We start from the raw sequence: 23,857 nt of genomic DNA, 5'->3' as shown, positions 1-23,857 counted from the left end.
AGGATCTTAGAGCTATAAATAACACCATGCTTCTTATGAGAGCAACACAGCCTGGTTTGCCTGCCCCTGTGGCAATTCCTAAACATTGGCATTTAATAATGAATGACTTATATTTTATGGCTGCTAAAGATAAAAACTTGTTTTTGATGCCTTTTCTAAATTACAAGAGGTTCTTAGCCTGGCTAACTTACAAATAGCCCCAGAAAAGATACAGTTATCTTTTCCCTATCATTATTTAGGTCATGAATTGTTACACACAGGCATACGTCCACAAAAGATTACTCTGCATATGGATCAGCTATGCACGCTTAATGATTTCCAAACCTTTCTGGAAGATATTCAATGGCTTCACCCACTTTAAAGATTCCAACAGGTCAACTTAGTCCTTTGTATGATGTCTTAAAGGGCGACCCTGATCCTTTATCTCCCCGTAAATTAACAGCTGAAGGGTATATAACCCTACAACAAGTGCAAGAGACCCTGGAACAGGCTCACGTACAGTATATAGATCTTAATTCTCCCTTATTGTATTTGATATTTTGCTTTACTCATTCACCTACTGGAGTGTTTTGGCAAACAGGTCCTATTCTATGGGTACATTCCCCAGCTTCTCCAGCAAAAACCATTACTCCTTATCCACAGCCTGTTGCTCAGATTATATTTAAGGGAATCAAGATCAGTGTTCAAACTTTTGATAAGGAACCAGATATTGTGGTGACCCCATACACCCAGCCTCAAATAGCATGATTTCAAACTAATGATAATGGTTGGGCCATATTGACATGCTCCATGCAGGGTCGGTTTGATACTCAGTACCCCTCCATTGATGTGTGTCAATTTTTAAAATGGCATCCTGTTATATTTCCCAAGATAGCACAGATGACTCCTATTCCTCAGGCCCGTGTGCTATTTACTGATGGCACTTCACATGGTTTTGCTGTGGTGGTTTCTGTTAACATAGTGAAGAGAGTGAAAGTTCAGGGCACTTCTGCCCTGATGGCAGAGGTACAGGCACTGTTGCTTGCTTTACAGATGTTTTCTGATGAGAGTGTAAATATTTATACTGATAGCCAATATGTGGCACATGCCATTATGCCTTTGGAGACAACAGACTACATACCATCTATTTCTCCCATTCATGAGTATTTATTGCAAGTTCAAAGACTGATATGGTCCCACTCACATAACCTTTATGTGGGCCATAGTAGATCTCATACCCAATTGCCTGGACCTTTAATCGAAGGTAATCAGAGGGCTTATGTCGTTACCTGTATGGCTGTCACATTAGTTTGTTCTGCCTTTGAAAAGGCTACTCAGTTGCATCAACATTATCATCTTAAGGCTGGATCTCTTTGTCATCACACAGGGGTAACCCAGGAACAAGCCATCCAGATAGTTAAATCATGTCCTATTTGTGTTGAATTTTCACCTGTTCCTCATTTGGGAGTTAATCCCCGAGGACTTTTACCTAATCATGTGTGGCAGATGGATGTCACACAATGCCTTCCTTTGGAAAATTACAATATGTCCATGTGTCTATTGATACATATTCTTCTCTAATTTTTGCCTTTGCCCATTCAGGGGAAATGGTTAAGGATGTAAAGAATCATTGTCTTCATGCTTTTGCTTATATGGGAGTGCCAAAATGCTTAAAGACTGATAATGGTCCCGCCTACAGCAGTACGGGATTTTCTAAATTCTGCCAAGATTTTTTTATTGCTAATAAGACTGGTATTCCTTATAATCCTCAAGGACAGGCTATAGTAGAATGCTGCCATCATACCTTAAAAACATATTTTTCTAAAGTAAAAAGGGGGGAGTCGGGGGTTCATCTCTCCTCTCCATATTCTATTCTTTCCCTTGTTTTATATATTTAAAATTTTTTATCGGTGGATTCTGCTGGAGTATCTGCTGCAGATAAGCACTGGAGGGCTCCTGTTGCAAATCATCCTCTGGTGCGATGGAAGGATCTTTCTACTGGCACTTGGAGGGGACCTGATCCAGTGTTGGTGTGGGCCCGGGGATCTGTTTGTGTCTTTCCACAGGACAATGAGGTGCCTCTTTGGGTTCCTGAGTGCTGTGTGCACCCTGTAGCTCCTGCTGAGTCCCAACATGGCAGAGACCTATTGGGCCTTTGTGAAAAACTCTCCCCTTCTGATGCCAATGGGGATTGAGAGCCCAATACGGCCAGCCTTGGCAAGCATTAATGTAAGCCTAGGAACTGTAGCCATGTGGTTGGATTCTTCAGAAAGTAATATATGGTAACTGCTTTTTCAAGTATGTTTGAGAACATGTCACCCAGACACCTTGGAGATTAAGGATAACCCTGAAGGTCACTGACCTTCATTTGTTAACGATAGCATGCCAGCTAAGCCTTTTTCATTTTCATAATCCTCTTCAAGCTGTTGTAGTACCTACTTTTCAGGAGTGGCTCTGTGCAACTTTTATTGGCCTCCTGAAATTCATCTAGCCTCTTTTGAAGATACCTTAAAATTTGTGAGCCTGAATGTAGCCATTTTGAGATCATTAGTTCTCTTCCTTGTTTTCTGTCTGTTTTTTTTTTTTCCTTTATGGTTCTTAGTTGTTCTTTTGCAGAGCTGCCAACTTAAGTTGTGCTGGGATCAAGAAAAATGGGCCTTGACGGTTCATGTTCCTAGAGTTGTATCCATGCCAGTGGACTGTGGCAGTAAAACACAGATGATGACTCACATGCTCCAGAAGACAATTTGACATTGCTGTTGCTGTTATAGCAGTGGTGGCCACACTGCTGCTACTGTTTCTGGGATTGCTATTTCATAATTGGTTACTACAGCTAGCACAATGGAGACCCTGGCAGCAAAGGTAGCTACCACAGTTAGTTAATCTTTCATTCTATTGGGCATGTTAAATTTAATTCAACAGTTATACATTTGAATTGGCTTTGAAAGTTGTAAAATTTATAAAAACTCAAGTTCCACTTGCTTTTGGGATACCACCTTATGAGGACTCCAATTTGCAGTAAGACTCGTTAAGGAAGGGAATTCCTTAACAGGCTCAATTGCCTGTAGTCTACTGGCTTATGGGTGGTTTAGGACCTCTGTTGGTCTTTTCTGTGTTGCACAGATTGCAAGCCCAGTGCCACTTTAAGATCTTTGGCAGTAGTTAACTCTACAGCTCACATTGTTGTGTCTGTATGATAATGAGTATTCAGAAATGGGTAATGCCTGGGGGTGGTCCCCAACCTAAGGCAGAGGGCCTGTGTGGCCTGGGCAGGTGTCTCCATGATGGGTAAGGTGACCCTGATGTCCCACACACCTAAGTCAGAAGCTCATTTTTTAGTAAAAAGGGGGGACCTGTAGGGCCCTGGCTCCCCATATTGAGTAAACTGTTGCCTGCTTGCCGACCTTGACCAGATGTCCTCCCTATGCTGATTCCCTGCCAGTTTCCTTCTTCCTGAATGCTCACTGGAGGTTCTTTGTTTGTGTATCCTGCATTTGGTGTAAACAGCTTAGATGCAAGAATGTAGAACATTGGGTAGCAAACTTCTGCCCTCCGGGGATCCTCCGTTGTGCTGTCAGCGTGTATTTAAGGTTTCCTCCCTCCTTCAAGAAATGGCATTCGGCATTCTGGTGGTGAATGACTCGCTGTCTCTTGTATCTATTTCTAATTCCATAGCCCCTCGCTTGGACATGGTGAATGGGTGGCAGTAGCATGTGCGTTACCAATGATACCACTCTTGGGCATATACCCAAAAGATACTTAATCATACCACAAAGACACTTGCTCAACTATGTACATTGCAACATAATCCGTAATAGTCAGAACCTGGAAACAACCTAGATGTCCCTCAATGGCAGAACGGATAAAGAAAATGTAGTGCCTGGGCAGTGGTGGCACACCCCTTTAATCCCAGCATTCAGGAGGCAGAGCCAAGCAGATCTCTCTGAGTTTGAGGCCAGCCTGGTCTATAGAGCAAGATCCAGGACAAGCACCAAAACTACACAGAGAAACCATGTCTTGAAAAAACAAAAACAAAAGAAAGAAAGAAAATGTGGTAATATACACAATGAAGTGCTACTCAGCTGTAAAAAAAAATGACACCATGAAATCTGCAGGCAAATAGATTAACTAAAAAGTATTATCCTGAGTGAGGTAACCCAGACTCAGAAAAACAAACATGGTATGTACTCACTCATAAGTGGATACTGGATGTAAAGCAAAGGATAATCAGACTGCAACTTACAACTCCAGAGAAGCTAGGAAACAAGGAGGACACTAAGAGGGATGTACTGATCCCTTGGGAAGGAGAAACAGAGGAGATCCCGATGAGTAAACTGTGGGTGGGGGAGGGCAATAGAGGGTAGGATATGGGGCATGAGAACATGAGGAAATGGGATGGTCAAGCTGAGCGAGGGACAGAGTGGGGGAGCAATGAAAGAGATATCTTGATAGAGGGAGACATTATGAGGTAAGGGAGAAATCTGATGCTAGGGAAATTCCCAGGAATCTACAAGGATGACCCCAGCTTAGACTACTAGCAACAGTGGTGAGGGTGCCTGAATTGTTTACCCTGGTAATCAGATTGGTGAATACCCTAACTGTCCTCATAGAGCCTTCATCCAGTAACTGATGGAAGCAGATGCAGAGATCCATAACTGTGTGCCTGGCTGAGCTGCAGGAGTCAAATCAAAGAGAGGGAAGAGCAATTACATGAGCAATGGGGGTCAAAATCCTGATGGGGAAATATACAGAGATGACTGAACCAAGCTCAAACAAACTCACGAACTGTAGACTGACAGTTGTGGAACCTGCATGGGATCAGACTAGACCCTCTGCATATGGGAGACAGTTGTGTAGCTGGATCTGTTTGAGGGGACCCTGGCATTGTGATCAGGATCTATCCCTGGTGCATGAGCCGGATTTCTGGATCCAATCACCTATGGTCAGACACCTTGATCACCCCTGATGAAGCAAGGAGGAACCTGGTTCTGCCTCAACTGAATGTACCAGGCTTAGCTGTCCCCCCATGGGAAAATTTACCCTGTTGGAGGAGGGGATGAAGGGTTGGGGGGGAAAGAGACGTGGGTGAGAGGAGAGATGAGAGGAGGATCTGTGGTTGGTATGTAAATGAAAAATAAAAAAATTAAAAAAGAACAAACAAACAAACAAAGCTTGTAACAATCACTCCATCAATTGTCACACTATCTCCAAACTCCTTCAGGAGGAATAAAAAATATCTGAATTAAAGTTGCCATCTCACTCTCTTGGTGGAGGCCACTATGTTCCTCCTATTCTAGGTTCCCACACTATTAGTTCATCATCCCATGTATATGTTACTCCATCCACAGTCTTCAGCCAATACCCCTTAGAGTCTCAAATTTTACACAATGCCCTTGGAATATCCTCAGACTGAATTATTCATCATGGCCAATTTAGTCCAGTGTGTTGATACACATCATACCATGTGCTATAGTTGACCACACATTTGGTACAGTTTATCCAAGCCTGAAAGTCTTCTCCAGGCTGCAGGTTCTTTTCCACGAACTGCATATATCATCTCTGTATAATTTCCTGTGAAATTCATTTCACTCCTTTCCTGAATCACAGAAATCACCATTGATCTAGGAACACAGAACATGAAGAACAGATAAAAAATATTAGTATTACAAAAAGTATTTATATAGAGGAGGACATTACATGTGCATGCCATAAAGCATGGACTTTGGACACATAGGCATTTTTGCCTTGACCTCTAGAAGCATGCTAAGCAGAACATCCAGAGAGGAACATAGGGAGGGTTGATGGTCCACAATCTCAGGTCCCCTTTTCTCCAATCTCTGCTGGCAGCACATCAGCCATCTTATATGCCATACCCGGCAGGATTCCTAACAGTGGTTTCAGGGACTGTCACTGATTCTTTTGCCTACCTGTAGGACCATTTTTCTCCTACTGGATTGCCTCATTTGGACTTGATGTGATAGTATATGCCTGATCTTATTGTAACATGTAATGCCATGTTTGGTTGATGTCCCTGAGAAACCTGCTCTTTTCTGAGGAGAGACAGAGGGGGAGCAGATCTGGGGAAGAGGGGCACTGGAAGGGAGAGACAGAGGGAGTGGAGGGATCTAAAATTGTAGTTGGATATAATATATGAGAGAAGAATAAGAAAGTCTCACATATAGATAAAGGTAATATATAAACAGCTATAGCTTTGTGAGTTTTCTGTGAAGCAATGGCGAGGTCTGCTACTCTGAAGTCAAGAGGAGAAGACACTATAGATAAGCAAAACACTGAACCTCACAATGACCAACTATCCCATATTTTAACAGAGACAAGCACATAAACAAAAAGCATTTTAAACAAAGGGTTACCTTCATATGCATCTGCAATCAAAACAAAAGTTTGGATTTTAAGAGACTTGGGGTATTTTAAGTAGAACTATCTCTGTTTTTTTTTATCAAGAATTTTTCTACATCTGCTTCCATGGTACAATACATTGAACAAGATTAAAAATATACATACAGTGTTTTCTAACAAAATCAATCTCAAATTTGTATCAATATATATAATTGGTATACAATATACAAAAGTCTAATGTAATGTAAAATACTTAAAACTAGTAGTTGCTTTCTGAAAGTAGATTCAATAATCTTCCTTTTTATCTTATCATATCTATATAAATCAATCTCAAATTTGAGCAATATGCATAATGTATATATAATATACAAAAATCCAAACCAATGTAAAATATTTAAAAACAAGTTGTTGCCTTTTAAAAGTAAATTCAATAATCTACCTTTTTATCTATATCATATCTATATTCTCTTTTTTCTTTACAGAGTAGATTCAATAATCTATCCTTTATTCTATCATTTCTATATCTTTTTTTCAGAGTAGATTCAATAATCTAACTCTTATCTATATCCTCCTTTTTCTTTTTTTCAAACAAGAACCTTAAATCTGATCTCCTTTGTTTAGCCTTTTTCCTGACCATTAACAATAACAACTTGTAACCAACCATCCTAAACAATGACAATTTTCCAAAACCCATTGAAAGACCAAAAACCACTCACCCCACGTCTTGGTAATGTTTGCATCGTATTCTTAAATTAATTCTTGCTGTTTGGGGGTTTAGACATTTTTAGGGGATCCTGAAAACAAAAATTTTGGGTTAATTGTCAAATCCTGGGAGAGGTAGCTGTATCATTTGTTGTCCAGTCTCTACATAATACAAATGTGTAGGGCTTTCCTCAAGTCCTTGCTTGAGTAATCTGTGAAGCTGGATCATCTCAGCTAGCCATCTCGAATTTTTCCTGAGCAGTTTGTAGTCCAAAGCTGATCTTTGGGTGATGTTTGTCAGCTTAGTGGTATTATTATTGTCCATGTGGAATCATTGTTGTGGGGCCCCATCATCTTCCTGGAGACTTCAGATTTGCTGTTAGGTGTGGTCATGATTCCCTGCAGAAAACTGATAGAGACTCCAACACAAAAACATGTATAGGCAGCTAAATAAAGCCTTTTTTCTAAAATTAGTTAGTACTCTATAGGACCATTAAGTTAATCATCATGACAAAAGTTAAAAATACACATATATATGTAGCTAGAGCTTTCCTGCCTTGCCCACAGTCAGGACAAATCTTTGTCGCCCACCAGTCCCACAGCTGCTCAGACTCATCTAAGTAAACACAGAGACTTATATTGCTTACAAACTGTATGGCCATGGCAGGCTTCTTGCTAACTGTTATTATAGCTTAAATTAATCCATTTCCATAAATCTATACCTTGCCACGTGTCTCGTGGCTTACCAGCATCCTCACATGCTGCTGGTCCTGGCGGTAGCTGGCAGTGACTCCTTCTGCCTTCCTGTTCTTTCTTTTCTCCTCTCTGTTAGTCCTGCCTATTCTTCCTGCCTAGCCACTGGCCAGTCAGTGTTTTATTTATTGACCAACCAGAGCAACACATTTGCCATACAGAACATCCCACAGCATATATATGTTATAAATTTTGATATAAAATTCATACCTTAAGAAAAGTTTAAAGAAGCAAAATAGAATCAAAGAATTATGAGATTAGTGGCAATAGAAGAATCCCTTAATTTTGGATTTCTTCTGTTCCATATCAGAGAGCACTTCTGACACAACACAGAGATTTTGTATTTTCCTTTTAACAAACATGTTTGAGTTTAGAGAAGGAGAGAGCCATTCTCCAACTCCAAAGACAGCTTTAATTTTTAATTGAACTGGTACTACATAAAGACCATTTGTGTTATGTGACTGTAGAGAAGAGCAGAAACAAACACTTAGGAAGACTTATGAAATTTTATTCTGTTTGATATGTGATATACCAATAGGCCAATTTACTCATTTTGGGGATATTTATTCTGGATGATTTGTCCTTTTTCTTCAGATGTCTCTTTTGTCCAGTGTTCTTCAGATTCCTTAGCCTTCATTCTCCCAAAAGACAAAGACAAAACCCTTCCCCAAGCCTAAATTTGGGGAGGTTCCCTTTTGGCAAGTTATATCTGATTAAGTGAAAAGCATTTTCTAGTGGTATAAGTTAATTTAAAATTGATTGTCATGGTGGTTGATGAACTATCACCTCTTATTCAAATCAAACCTTTATCAATATTGATGGTATCCATAGCTTTTCTTCTCCTGTAGAAACAAAAGGAAAACCTTGTCTCCAACAATACATATCCTGGTTTCCATTCTGAGGTCAGTACATCTTTAAAGAATAAAGGCTGATTTAATTCTGTAGTTTTTTCTGTTGTTCAATGTATCTCCGCAGCTGTTATATCTTTCTCATTAGCATTTAGAAAATTCAAAGTTACTAGAGCATTATGTAATCCATTACCAGGGGGTTTTGTTACCCCTTTATGTTTATTTAGCATGTGCTTTAGAGTTTCATTTGACCTTTCAATGACTGCTTGGATTATGGTGTATACCTGTAATATTCTTTATTGTAATAGGCAAAAAAAAACTCTTTCCTTTTATTAGAGACATATGCTGGAGCATTGTCAGTTTTAATTTGTGCAGTTATACACATGACAGCCATAAATTCTAGCAAATGTGTAATTAGAAAATAAGCTTTTTCAGAACTCAGATCAGTTGCCCACTGAAATCCTGAATAAGTATCAATGGTGTGGCATACATATTTCAATTTTCTAAATTCTGGAAAGTGAAATCCATCCATTTATCAGATTTCATTCCTCTGAGTACCCTTTGGGTTACATCCTGCTTGTAGTGGAATATGATTATAAAAAGAACAAGTAGGACATTACCTTATGTTTTCCTTGGCTTGTGACCAGGTTATGAAAAAATCTTTTTTTAATCCCTTACCATTGACATTATGTTTTTTATGAAATTCTGAGGCCTCCAACACATTTTCTATCAATAGTTATCAATCTTGTCATTACCTTATAACAGAGGGCCTGGCAGACCCATATGGGAATAGATGTGAGTTATATAAAAGGGATGCTTGCTATTCCTGATTATATTAACTTGTAACTGAACTAATAACAATGTTAATTTAGAGTCATTAGGGATAAAATCTGCCGTCTCAATATGTAAGACCATGTTTTCAGGATATTGAGAGTCAGTAACTATGTTGAGAGGTTATAAAATATCTATTAATGCTATCAGAATAGCATACAATTCTGATTTTTCAACCAAATTATAAAAACTTTGAACCGCCAACTTCCCTTCTGGTCCAGAGGTGAGTACCCAGGTCCAACCCGGACCCCATCCCTGGGCACCAGCCACTCCGGGAAGACCTGCCCAACTTGGCACCAGGTTCTGGCCACTGGGCAGCTCCCCTTCTAGCCCCACCGGGAGGGATCCCCTTTTCCAAGCCCCCCGGCAGCCCCTGCAATCTCCGCGCCCTGCCCCCATGCCCATCTGCCCGAGACCCCAGCTACTTCCTGAGACTTAGAGACCGGCCCCCAGCTCCCAGCCTGCCCCGACTTCCCTTCTGGACCAGAGGTGAGTACCTGGGTCCAACCCGGACCCCATCCCTGGTCACCAGCCACTCCGGGAAGACCTGCCCAACTTGGCACCAGGTTCTGGCCACCGGACAGCTCACTTCTAGCCCCACCGGGAGAGATCCCCTTTTCCAAGCCCCCCCGGCAGCCCCTGCAATCTCCACACCTTCCCCCCACGCCGATCTGCCCGAGACCCCAGCCACTTCCTGAGACTTAGAGACCAGCCCCCAGCTCCCAGCCTGCCCCCGACTTCCCTTCTGGACCAGAGCCTGCCCCCGACTTCCCTTCTGGACCAGAGAGTTGGACAAGAGAACTCCCTTTTGGACAAGAGAGAGAGTCTTTCTGAATCTGTCAGCTCTTTCTGAAACAAGTACACTGATAAGACCAAGAAGGAACCACAAGGAGATGGGCAGACATCAAGGCAGAAGTACATACCACAAAATGAAGAGCAATACAGCATCACCAGAACCTAGCCCACCTCCAACATCTAGACCTGAACACCAAAAATTGGAAGAAGCAGAAGAAAGTAGCCTTATGAGTAACTTCATGAAGAAGGTAGAGGCTTGTGTAGAGGAAAAGACAAAAAAATTGGAAGAACGCTGTAAACAACTAGAGGAATGGGCAAACAAATAAGAAGAAAACAATAAAGTCCTGGAAGAAAACAATGAAGCACTGAAAGAAAATCATGAAAAAGCAACGAAACAAACAAAGGAAACAGTCCAAGAGCTGAAAAGGGAAATTGAAAAAATAAAGAAGACACAAACAGAGGGAATGCTGGAAATAGAAAACCTGAGTAAAAGATCAGGAACTTCGGATGCAAGTATAACCAACAGAATGCAAGAGGTGGAAGAGAGGATCTCTGGCATTGAAGATACAGTAGAAGAAATAGTTTCATCAGTCGAAGGAAACACTAAAGCCAACAAAGTCATGAACCAAAATGTCCAAGAAATCTGGGACACCATGAAAAGACCACACCTACGAATTATAGGGATAGAAGAAGGTGAAGAATACCAACTCAAAGGCACAGAAAATATATTCAACAAAATTATAGAAGAAAACTTTCCCAACTTAAAGAAGGAAATGCCTATGAAGATACAAGAAGCCTATAGAACACCAAACAGACTAGACCCCCCAAAAAAGTCCCCTCCACACATAATAACTAAACAAATAAATGTACAGAATAAAGAAAGAATATTAAGAGCAGCCAAGGAAAAAGGCCAAGTGACCTATAAAGGTAAGCCCATCAGAATAACACCCGATTTCTCAATGGAGACTTTCAAAGCCAGAAGTACCTGGTAAGATGTAATGCAGACACTAAGAGACCATGGATGTCAGCCCAGACTAATATACCCAGCAAAACTTTCAAACAGCATAGACGGAAGGAACAAGACATTCGAAGACAAAGCCAGATTTAAACAATATCTATTCACAAACCCAGCCCTACAGAAAGCACTAGAAGGAAAATTCCAACCAAAGGAAGTCAGATACACACTCGAAAACACAGGCAATAGATAAAGCCACAACAGTAAACCCCAAAGAAGGGAAGTACACACACACTACCACCAAAAATAACAGAGATGAACAATCACTGGTCATTAATATCCCTTAATATCAACGGACTTAATTCACATATAAAAAGACATAGACTTACAGAATGGATACGAAAGCAGAACCCAACTTTCTGCTGCATACAAGAAACAAACCTCAAATTCAAAGACAGACACTGCCTAAGAATAAAAGGCTTGGAAGAGACTTTCCAATCAAATGGTCTTAAGAAACAAGCAGGAGTAGCCATCCTGATATCCAACAAAATAGACTTCAAACTAAAATCAATCAAAAGAGATAAAGAAGGACATTACATACTCATCACAGGAAAGATCCACCAAGATGAAGTCGCAATTCTGAACATTGAGGCCCCAAACACAATGGCACCCACATATGTAAAAGAAACATTACTAAAGCTTAAACCACATATAAAACCCCACACATTAATAGTGGGAGATCTCAGCACCCCACTTTCACCACTGGACAGATCTCCCAAATCGAAACTTAACAGAGAAATAAAGGACTTAACTGATGTCATGACCCAATTGGACCTAATAGATATCTACAGAACATTCCATCCTAACAAGAAAGAATATACATTCTTCTCAGCACCCCATGGAACTTTCTCTAAAATCGACCACATACTTGGCCACAAAGCAAATCTCAACAGATACAAAACAATTGGAATAACCTCCTGTGTTCTATCAGACCACCAGGGTTTAAAGTTAGATTTCAGCAACAACAAAAACTACAGAAAACCTACAATCTCATGGAAACTGAATAATGCTCAACTGAATCACCAATGGGTTAAGGAAGAAATAAAGAAAGAAATTAAAGACTTCCTAGAGATCAATGAAATTGAAGACACCACATACCCGAACTTATGGGACACTATGAAAGCAGTGCTAAGAGGGAAATTCATAGCACTAAATGCCCACATAAAGAAGTTGGAGAAATCTCACACTAGTGACTTAACAGCACACCTGAAAGCCCTAGAACAAGAAGAAGCAAAGTCTCCCAGGAAGAATAGACGCCAGGAAATTATCAAAGTGAGAGGTGAAATTAATAAATTAGAAACTAAGAGAATAATACAAAAAATTAATGAAACAAAGAGTTGGCTCTTTGAGAAAATCAACAAGATAGACAAGCCCTTATCCAAACTAACCAAAAGACAGAGAGAGAGAGAATCCAAATCAACAAAATCAGAAATGAAAAGGGGGACATAACAACAGACATTGAGGAAATCTAGAGAATTATAAGGTCATATTTTGAAAACCTCTACTCCACAAAACTGGAAAACCTAAAAGAAATGGACATTTTTCTGGATAAGTAACACATACCTAAGTTAAATCAAGACCAGATAAACTATTTAAATAGCCCAATAACCCCTAAGGGAATAGAGACAGACATTAAAAGTCTCCCAACCAAAAAAAGCCCAGGACCAGATGGTTTCAGCCCAGAATTCTACCAGATCTTCAAAGAAGAGTTAATTCCAATACTCTCTAAATTGTTCCACATAATAGAAACAGAAGGAACATTACCAAACTCCTTCTATGAGGCTACAATTACCCTGATTCCTAAACCAAACAAGGATACAATAAAGAAAGAGTACTACAGACCGATCTCCCTCATGAACATTGATGTAAAAATACTCAATAAAATATTGGCAAACAGACTCCAAGAACACATGAGAACAATTATCCACCATGATCAAGTAGGCTTCATCCCAGGGATGCAAGGGTGGTTCAACATACGAAAGTCCATCAACGTAATACACCATATAAACAAACTCAAAGAAAAAAACCACATGATCATCTCACTAGACGCAGAAAAGGCATTTGACAAAATCCAACACCCCTTCATGATAAAAGTCTTGGAGCGATCAGGAATACAGGGAACATACCTAAACATAATAAAGGCATTATATAGCAAACCAACAGCCAACATCAAATTAAATGGAGAGAAACTCAAAGCAATTCCACTAAAATCAGGAACGAGGCAAGGCTGTCCACTCTCCCCATACTTACTCAATATAGTACTTGAAGTACTAGCCAGAGCAATAAGACAACATAAGGAGATTAAGGGGATACAAATTGGAAAGGAAGAAGTCAAGCTTTCCCTATTTGCAGATGACATGATAGTATACTTGAGTGACCCCAAAGATTCCACCCAGGAATTGATAAAGCTTATAAACACCTTCAGCAACATAGCAGGATACAAGATCAACTCAAAAAAATCAGTAACCCTCCTATATACAATGGACAAAGAAGCTGAGAAGACAATTATAGATACATCACCCTTTACAATAGCCAAAAATGACATAAAATACCTTGGGGTAACACTAACCAAGCAAGTGAAGGACCTATATGACAAGAACTTTAAGTCCCTGAAAAAAGAAATGGAAGAAGATGTCAGAAAATGGAAAGATCTCCCATGCTCATGGATAGGCAGGGTTAACATAGTAAAAATGACAATCTTACCAAAAGCAATCTATAGATTCAATGCAATCCCCATCAAAATACCAACACAATTCTTCACAGACCTGGAATGAATAATACTCAACTTCATATGGAAAAACAAAAAACCCAGGATAGCTAAAAGAAACCTGTACAATAAAAACAACTTCTGGAGGCATCACAATCCCTGACTTCAAGCTCTACTATAGAGCTACAGTAATAAATACAGCTTGGTATTGGCATAAAAACCGACATGTGGACCAATGGAATCGAATTGAAGACACTGACATTAACCCATACACCTATAGACATATAATTTTTGACAAAGAAGCCAAAAGTGTACAATGGAAAAAAGAAAGCATCTTCAACAAATGGTGCTGGCATAACTGGATATCAACGTGTAGAAGGCTGCAAATAGATCCATATCTGTCACTGTGCACAAAACTTAAGTCCAAGTGGATCAAAGACCTCAACATAAATCCAGCTACTCTGAGCCTGCTAGAAGAGAAAGTAGGAAGTAGTCTTGAATGCATTGGCATAGGAGATCACTTCCTAAATATAACACCAGTAGGGCAGACACTGAGACAAACAATCAATCAATGGGACCTCATGAAACTGAGAAGCTTTTGTAGAGCAAAGGATAAGGTCAACAAGGCAAAGCGACAGCCTACAGAACGGGAAAAGATCTTCACCAACCCCACAGGTGACAGAGGACTGATATCCAGAATATATAAGGAACTCAAGAAATTAGACATCAAAACGACCAACAGTCCAATTGAGAAATGGGCTTTAGAACTAAACAGAGAATTCTCAACAGAGGAAACCCAAATGGCTGAAAGACATTTAAGGAATTGCTCAACATCCCTAATCATCAGGGAAATGCAAATCAAAACAACTCTGAGATACCACCTTACGCCTGTCAGAGTGGCTAAGATCAAAACACTGAAGACACTTTATGCTCGAGAGGTTGTGGAACTAGGGGAACTCTCCTCCACTGCTGGTGGGAATGCAAGCTTGTACAACCACTTTGGAAATCAATATGGTGCTTTCTTAAAAAATTGGGAATCAATCTCCCCCAAGATCCAGCTATACCACTTTTGGGCATATACCCAAGAAATGCTCAATCATACCACAAGAGCACTTGCTCAGCTATGTTCATATCAGCATTGTTTGTAATAGCCAAAACCTGGAAACAACCTAGATGCCCTTCAACTGAAGAATGGCTAAATAAATTGTGGCACATATACACAATGGAATACTACTCAGCAGAGAAAAACAATGACATCATACGGTTTGCAGACAAATGGATCAATCTAGAAAAAATCATCCTGAGTGAGGTAACCCAGACTCAGAAAGACAAATATGGTATGTACTCACTCATAGGAAGATGCTAGATGTGGAACAAGGATGACTGGACTGCTACTCACATCACCAGTGAGGCTACCTGGAAAACGAGGCCCCAAAAAAGACATGGAGAAATGGATGAGATCTACATGAACAGCCTAAGGGAAAGAGAGTGGGAGATCCTAGCTGGATCAAGAAAAGAGAGGGAGAACAAGGAATAGGAGACCATGGTAAATGAAGACCACATGAGAAGGGGAGGAAGCAGAGAGCTAGGGAGGCCCACGGAGATCCACAAAGATACCCCCACAAAAGACTGCTGGCAATGGTCGAGAGACGGCAAGAACTGACCTACTCTGGTGATGGGATGGACAGACACCCTGTTAGTTGTGCCATAAACCCCATCCAAGGGAGGTCTGAGGAATCTGGATGCAGACATCCACGGCTGGGCCCCTGGTGGAGCACTGGGAGTCTAATTAGTGAGAAAGAAGAGGGTTTGTATGAGCGAGAATTGTTGAAGCCAAGGTTGGATAACGCACAGGGACAAATAACCAAATGAATGGAAGCACAGGATCTATGAACCAAAGGCTGAGGGGCCCCCAACTGGATCAGGCCCCCTGAACGGGTGAGACAGTCATTTGGCTTGATCTGTTTGGGAGGCAGCTGTGTGTTGTTGCCGGGTCCTGGGCTAGTTGCATGAGTTGGCTGTTTGAATCCTGGGACCTATGCAGGGATGCTTGGCTCGGTCTGGGAGGGGGGGACTGGACCTGGCTGGACTGAGTCTATCAGGTCGATCTCAGTCCTCGGGGGTGACCTTGATCTGGAGGTAGTGGGAATGGGGGGTGGGCTGGGGGGAAGGGGAGGGGGCAGGAAGTGGGAGAACAAGGGAATCTGTGGCTGTTATATTGAACTAAATGATGTTGTAAAATTAATTTACTTAATAAAAAAAAAACTTTGAACCGCTTTACTTAAATTTTCGGATTTTCAAACTGCCTTTCCTTGTTTGTTTGCATCTATATAAAATGGGTGGGCTCTAGATAATGGTGTTTCCTGAACAATGTGAGGCAGAATTCAATCATCTCTCTTTATAAGTTGAATTCTATCACTTTTGGGATATTTGCTGTAAATCTCTCCAAAAAAATTACTGCAAGCTCTTTGCCAAGGTTCACTTTCTGCCCATAATTTGTCAATGTCGTACTTAGTTAAAGGTACAACAATTACTGCTGGGTCTATTCTTGCTAAATTGACAAAGTCTCAGTTTTCCTCTTAAAATCAAGTCAGAGATCTTTTCCACATAAGTTTTTAATTTTTTACTCTGTTTATTTGGTAGAAATATTATTTCCAATATAACATCCTCCCTCTGCATTAAAGTTCCTGTAGGAGAATGCTTAGAGGGTAGATTAACCAAAATGCTATCAAGCTTTGGATCCACAGGATCCACATGTCCTTCCTGTACTTTTTTTTCCACCAAGGCCAATTCTCTCTTAGTTTTAGTTGATGCCGTGAATATGTGTTTCTCTGATTGGTTGATAAATAAAATGCGGAATGGCCAGTAGCCAGACAGGAAGTATAGCCAGGATAAGCAGACAAGGAGAATTCTAGGGAGAGGAAGGCTGAGTCAGGAGTTGCCAGCCAGGCACAGAGGAAGCAAGATGACAAGGCAGAACTGAGAAAAGGTAACAGGCCACATGTAAACATATATAAGAATTATGGGTTAAATTAAATGTAAGAGCTAGTCAGTAATAAGCCTGAGCTAATGACCAAGCAGTTATAATTAATACAAGCTTCTGTGTGTTTACTTGGAGGATGCTAGTGTGAGAGATTTGTCCCGACCACCATCTGGCTGAGACACAGGAAAACTTCCAGCCAAAAATGGCACCTCACCTTTGAGCATTGATCCACATAGACCTAAGAAAGCTTAAAAATTCTGAATGCACAGAAATGAAGCCACACTAAGCTTTGTAGTCTCACAGTTTCATGCCAGCAGCAGCACCTACTCATCTCCCAGCATCTGCCTGCAAGATGGAGCTGGCTGCCAGCCACCATGAGCTAAGCAGCATGGCTGCTGGCTATGGATTCCTGCTGCAGGACACAGAGGCGGCTAAAAACCACACAGTGCATGGTGGATTTAGCCTTTACTAGAACAGACAAAAAAAGAGATTTCTGGGCTACATGATGCTTTAATAGAGCCATAGTCCCTCTACTTCTGAGAGTTGGTGATATACATGTCTCCCAGAGCTGGCGGTAAACATACCACCACCGTGCTGAAAAGCTGAGGTGGACAGAGCCAACAGCCAAGGCTGCTGCTTCTGTTTAACCACTCTGCAGTTTAAAGCAGTAGATTCAAAATAAAATGGATTCAGATGAAATAAACCATAAACAGTTTACAGTGTGTTTTAAAATGTATGTAGGCATGGACAACAGAGGAAAATGAATATAGACAGTTATATAAAGAAATAGCTTTAAAAAATAAAGTCTTTTAAGGAGGCAGTAAAATAATATAAAAAATAAGCCATGTAGAGATGGAAATCACACAGCAAAGCTGGATTATATTGTCTTTGGGTTTTTTTTAACTGTACAGAGACATTTGATTGTAATACCTCCTAATATTTCTCTCAGAAAAATGTTAGTTTGTGGTTTGTATTTGAGGTCAGAGGAATGGTAATCTGTGCATTCCATTGTTTAATAGGTCATGACCCCCATAAATTCATAGTTATATTTGCCACATATGGCTTTAAATTTCCTCTATGTCCTTCTGACCCCATATACTTGACCCATCTTGCACTCTGTTTCACTTGAGATAATGTTCCAATCCCTCACAGCTAAACATTTACCTTCTGAAGAGGCCAATTGGATCCCAAAATTTGGTGCAATTATTGTTATGTCTGTACCTGTGTCTACAAGACCTTTGAAGAGAATGTCATTTATTTTTATTGTTAATTTTGATCTTTGTTCATTTATAGAAGACTGCAAAAAATGGCTTTATGGTTTCTCCTGAATTTCCAATTCTTACTGATATAGTTTTTATATCACCACAAGCAAAATGGGTTTGTACAATAGGCATCTGGTTATTTAGTTGTTTTGAGAAGGACTGAACTGAATCTGCAGTGGTGGATGCATGAGACCCTCAGGGAGTTTCCAGATAGCAGAAGCAAAGGATTACCTTGTCTGTTCCTTGTTGATTTACATTCATTACTCTAATGTTTACTTTACTTTTACAATACCTTCTGCATAATCCAGAAGGGAGGGGTATTCTGTTGCCATTGTTCCTAAAACAAACATATTTTCTAGGAATGCCCTGTTTACAGTCCCTTTTGAGGTTACCTTGTTTATCACAATTAAAACATCTGACATTATTATTATTATTTTTTTTCTTCAAAGCTTTTGAAATCACTTCTCCTATGCACGTTTAATCATGGTCATGAGACTCAATATTAATTGTGTCCCTGATTGAATCCTCAAAAGATGCTGATAATGCCTTTAATGGCCTGATTACCCTCTTGCATGCTGCCTTCATGTTCTAAATTATTCTAAGCCTAGGAACTGTAGCCATGTGGTTGGATTCCTCAGAAGGTAATGTATGGTAACTTTTTTCAAAAAAAACATTGAGAATGTACCACACCTTGGAGATTAAGGATAACTCTGAAGGTCAATGAACTTCATTTGCTAACAGTAGCATGCCAGCTAAGCCTTTTTCGCATTTTGCAACCCCCCTCAAGCTGGTGTAGTACCTAATTTTCAGGAATGACTCTGTGCAACATTTATTTGCCTCCTGAAATTCATCTAGCCTTTCTGAAGATACCTCAAAATTTGTGAGCCTGAATGTAGCCATTACTGAGGCCATTAGTTCTGCTCCTTGTTTGCTGTTTTTGTTTTCTGTTTTCTTTATGTTTCTCAGTTGTTCTCTTGCAGACCTGCCAGCCTAAGTAGTGCTGGGATCAAGAAAAATGGGCCTTGGTGGTTCTTGTTCCTGGAGCCGTGTCCATGCCAGTGGACCGTGGCAGCTAGACACAGATGATGCTCACACGCTCCAGAAGAGACTCTGACATCGCTGTTGCCATTGTTGCTGTTATAGCAGTGGTGGTCACTGCTGCTATTGTTTCTGGGATTGCTATTTCATAATTGGTTACTACAGCTAGCACAATGGAGACCCTGGCAGCAAAAGTAGCTACCACAGTTAGTTAATCTTTCTTCTTATTGGGCATGATAAATTTAATTCCACTTTTATACATTATAATTGGCTTTGAAAGTTGTAAAATTATTAAAACTCAAGTTCCATTTGCTTATGGGATACCACCTTACAAGGACTCCAATTTGCAGTAAGGCTCGTTTAAGAAGGGAATGGTTCAATTGCCTTTAGCCTCCTGGCTATGGGTGGGTTCGGACTTCTGTTGGTCTTTTCTGTGTCACACAGATTGCAAGCCCAGTGCCACTTTGAGATCTTTGGCAGCAGTCACTCTACAGCTCACATGGTTGAGTCTGTATGATAATGAGTATTCAGAGACGGGTAATGCTTGGGCGGCTGCCATCAATCTAAGACAGAGCACTTGTGTGGCCTGGGCAAGTGTCTCTATGACGGGTAAGGTGGTCTGCTGGTCCCACGCAACCTAAGTCAGAAGCTCATTTAATAAAAAGGGGGGACCTGTGGGCGCCATGGGCCCTGGCCCCCGACTGGGAGTGGCTGCGGCCTTGCTTGCTTGACCTTGACCAGATGTCCTCCCTATTTAGATTCCCTGCCAGTATCCACCCTTCTGAATGCTTAAGGGAAGTTCCTTGTTGTGTATCCTTCATTTTGGGCGTTAACTACTTAGATGCAAGAATGTAGAACATTGGGTCTGGAATGTAGACCATTGACAGCGAACTTCTGCCCTCCGGGGGTTCCTCCATTTGTGCTGTAAGCCTGTATGTATTTAAGGTTTCTTCCCTCTTTCAATAAACGGCATTCGACATCCAATCGTACGAATGAAAAAAGAAAAAAAAAAGACAAATTCAATTATTATTTATCTAGCTTCTGAATTTGATATCATTCTGTTTACTTTTGAAGACATCCTTTGTAAGAAATCCATGAAGGATTCTTTGGGACCCTGTAAAACTTTTGTAAATAATTTAATTTTTTTCCCTGCTTCCTCAATTCTGATCCACACACTGATGGCTGCCATGCAGCATAGAATTAGGGTTTGGTTATCAAAACATTTTCTCTTTGTATATAAGCATAATCACCTTCTCCAAGAAGCTGATCCTGGGAAATTTCCACACCTCCAGTCCTACATCATTGTTCTATTGTTTTAGCCTCCTCTATCTACCATGTACTCCACTGTAATTGTGGTCTGGCCTCTAGGATGACTATAACTAATTCTTTCCAGTTTTGAGGGGTAATTCTATTACAAGCTGACCACAAATTTAACATCTGCTTTACAAATGGAGAATGCATGCCATATGATACTGTATCTTCTTTAAATCTGCTTAAATCAAACATTTCCACTGGAGTCCAGTTAGATCATACACACCCTTGAACATTTGGGAGTTTCTGTAAGGTTACTGGAGAGCATAAATTTGGTTGTTTAAAAACAGGCTGTTTCTTTGTAACCATATAATTCAATCATGATTTAGGTTCACGTTTAAATTCTACTGTCTGGGTCTGACTTTCAATATAATTCATTTTAAGAGGTTTTTCTAAAGCTTTTAATCTAGCACTCTAATTGACCAACCTTTTTAATGTTAGAATACAAATGGGCAAAAAAATAATATTCATAATTGTTGTCACATATATCCCATCAACTTTAATTATTCTCTCATTTAGTTGTTCCATTTTCAGACTTCCTAATGTGTTATCAAACAGAGACTAAACTCCTACCATTGTACAAATGTTTTCCATTTTTTTTTTTTTTGGTTTTTTCGAGACAGGGTTTCTCTGTGTAGCTTTGCGCCTTTCCTGGAACTCACTTGGTAGCCCAGGCTGGCCTCGAACTCACAGAGATCTGCCTGCCTCTGCCTCCCAAGTGCTGGGATTAAAGGCTTGTGCCACCACCGCCCTCCATTTTTTAAAGTAGAAGAAAAAATTCTCCTTTAACTAATATTTCACTTTAAGATATCTTCGTTGACTTACGAAGTTTGTCGACTACAAAGAACAGTAGAACTCTGATGGAATTTCAAGGCAGCTACTTAGTGTGATGGCAGTCCAAAAGGGGCATCGAGACAGAGCCTTGTAGCTGTGGTTTTTCCAGTCCCACTCGGGCCCTCAGTTGCTCAGACCTCAGTGAACACACAGAGACGTATATTACTTATAAATTGTATGGCCATGGCAGGCTTCTTTTTATCTAGTTCTTATATCTTAAATCAACCCATTTCTATTCATCTGTAAGTTGGCACATGGCTTGTGGCTACCAATCCTTTACAAATTGCCATTCATGGTGGCAGTGGGTAGCAGTGTCCTCTCACTCAGCCTTTCACTTCCCAGCATTCTCCTCTCTGTCTATTCCACCTATACTATACTTCCTGACTGGCTACTGGCCAATCAGCATTTCATTTATCGATCAATAAGAGCAACACAGTCACAGCAAACAGAAAGACATATTCAGCACTTCTCCTTTCCTTCTTTCCAAAAGCAAGGTTTTAACTTTAACGTAGTAAAATTACATATAACAAAACAGTTATCAAGAAAGAATTACAGTTATAATATATAGTCTATTTGTATTTGGCAAAATTAAACAAGATCTCCTATCTATCCTATATTTGTGAGTCTAAGATTTCATATATAATTAAGCTTTCATCATAACTATAACTATCTAGTCTGCGACTACATCAAAGTGCTCAGAAGGATACAATATTAGATGAGAAACAAGGGAAGGATGCAAGCAAACTTCGGAAGTCTCATGAGTGTAGACAGAGACAGCTGGAAGCCTGGATAGTCATCCAAAGATGCTCTGTAAAGTTGGGACATCTGTTTTCACTCCATAGACCTAGAGTCTCTCAGTCACTTCTCTATGTGTCCTGGAGAATGTCTGGCAGTTTCCTCTGGAAAGCAGGATCCTAAAGCACAATTTTGCCAATCAAAGTTCAGTGGGCACCTTCCTATGGGTCCTGCATGTTCAGTTGATCAAGCAGTCCAGACAAGAACAGTTTCTTGCCCAAATGGCTATTTTTGCCAAGAAAAAGATAAAGTCCATATGGAGTGTATTCAGTGCCCATCCACCTCTCTGAAGTAAATTGGTGCTACCAGTAGCAGACATTCTCATTGTCCAGAAAGTCTAAACTTTTAAAAAATATTTTAAATGTCATATTCTGTAGGTCTTTCAAGTATTTGGAGATTATGTATCTATCTGAAATATATCTATGTATACCTAGAACACATGACTATAAGTTAGACTATCATAGAAGACTAATTGTTAACCGGTATTTAAGTATCCATTACAATTTAAATGAGTTGTATAAACATAATACCTTAAATACCTTCTATGAGAGTAGAAATATATACACAGTATAACAAAATTAACTTTAAATTTGTATCAATAAACTAAAATCCATAGCAATGTCAAACATCTCAAACAAGCTGTTGCTCTTTAAAAGTAGGTTCAACAATCTACTCTTTTCTACTATCATATCAATATCCTATCCTCCTTTCTTCTTTTAGAAAGGTATTGACTTTGACCACCCACCAGAAGAAAAGAAAGCCAGAGAGACTCCTCTGTTCCACGTGGGATGAAGATCCAGCTGTGTGCAGCTCCAGCCTGAACAGTGCACCATAGGCCTGAGTCAGAGGGCCTGTAAGGCCACAAGCAGCTTTTTATTGAATTCTTGCCACAATTGTTGGAGCACCAATTGCAGATGAATTGCTAAATGGTCTTATTAATAAAAACGTGGAGCCAGAAATTGGGGTTAAAGCCTGAGAGAGATCAGAGGAATAGGAAAAGCCACAGCTAACCTCACCTCACCAACTCTGCAACCTCCAAAGCAAGCTACTTCCTGTCTACCCACACCTATACGCCTTTCTGTTCTGTTCTCTCACTTGTATTCTCAGCCCAGATAATTACTTCCTGTCCATCTGTAGAGACTTCCAGACCTCTATGGTTAGTGCTGGGATTAAAACATGTATCACCATGCCCGGATCTGTTCACAGTGTGTCCTTGAACTCACAGAAAACCAGACAGATCCCTGCCTCCCAAGTGATAGGAATAAAGGCATGTGCTACTATTACCTGATGTCTATATGATGGCTGGCTTTTTCCTCTTTGCTCCATACAGGTACTGTGGGGGGGCAGTATATTGGAAAACAGAATAGATCACCAAGTGGACGAATGTTCAAGGAAATAAGTATATCATGACAATATGTTGATTCAGTGATTCATAGTGGATAAAAAAAGATTGCAGAAGGTCAAAGTTCAGATTCAAACAGGAAACTTGATCTTTTCATTGACATAAAGTTAGTCATTTAGAAATCAATTCAACAGAATGATTATTTTTGTCAGAAAAAGACAGAAGTATTTAGAGTCAACCAGAGACATAATGTATTCATTGAGACATACATTTGTAGAAGAAAGAATATTCCGTGACTCATAGAA

This window comes from Peromyscus maniculatus, chromosome 1 (genome assembly GCF_049852395.1).
Source record: "Peromyscus maniculatus bairdii isolate BWxNUB_F1_BW_parent chromosome 1, HU_Pman_BW_mat_3.1, whole genome shotgun sequence".
Classification (NCBI taxonomy): Eukaryota; Metazoa; Chordata; class Mammalia; order Rodentia; family Cricetidae; genus Peromyscus; species Peromyscus maniculatus.
The sequence above is the reverse complement of the archived record's forward strand: the minus strand, read 5'-3'. Positions refer to the sequence as shown.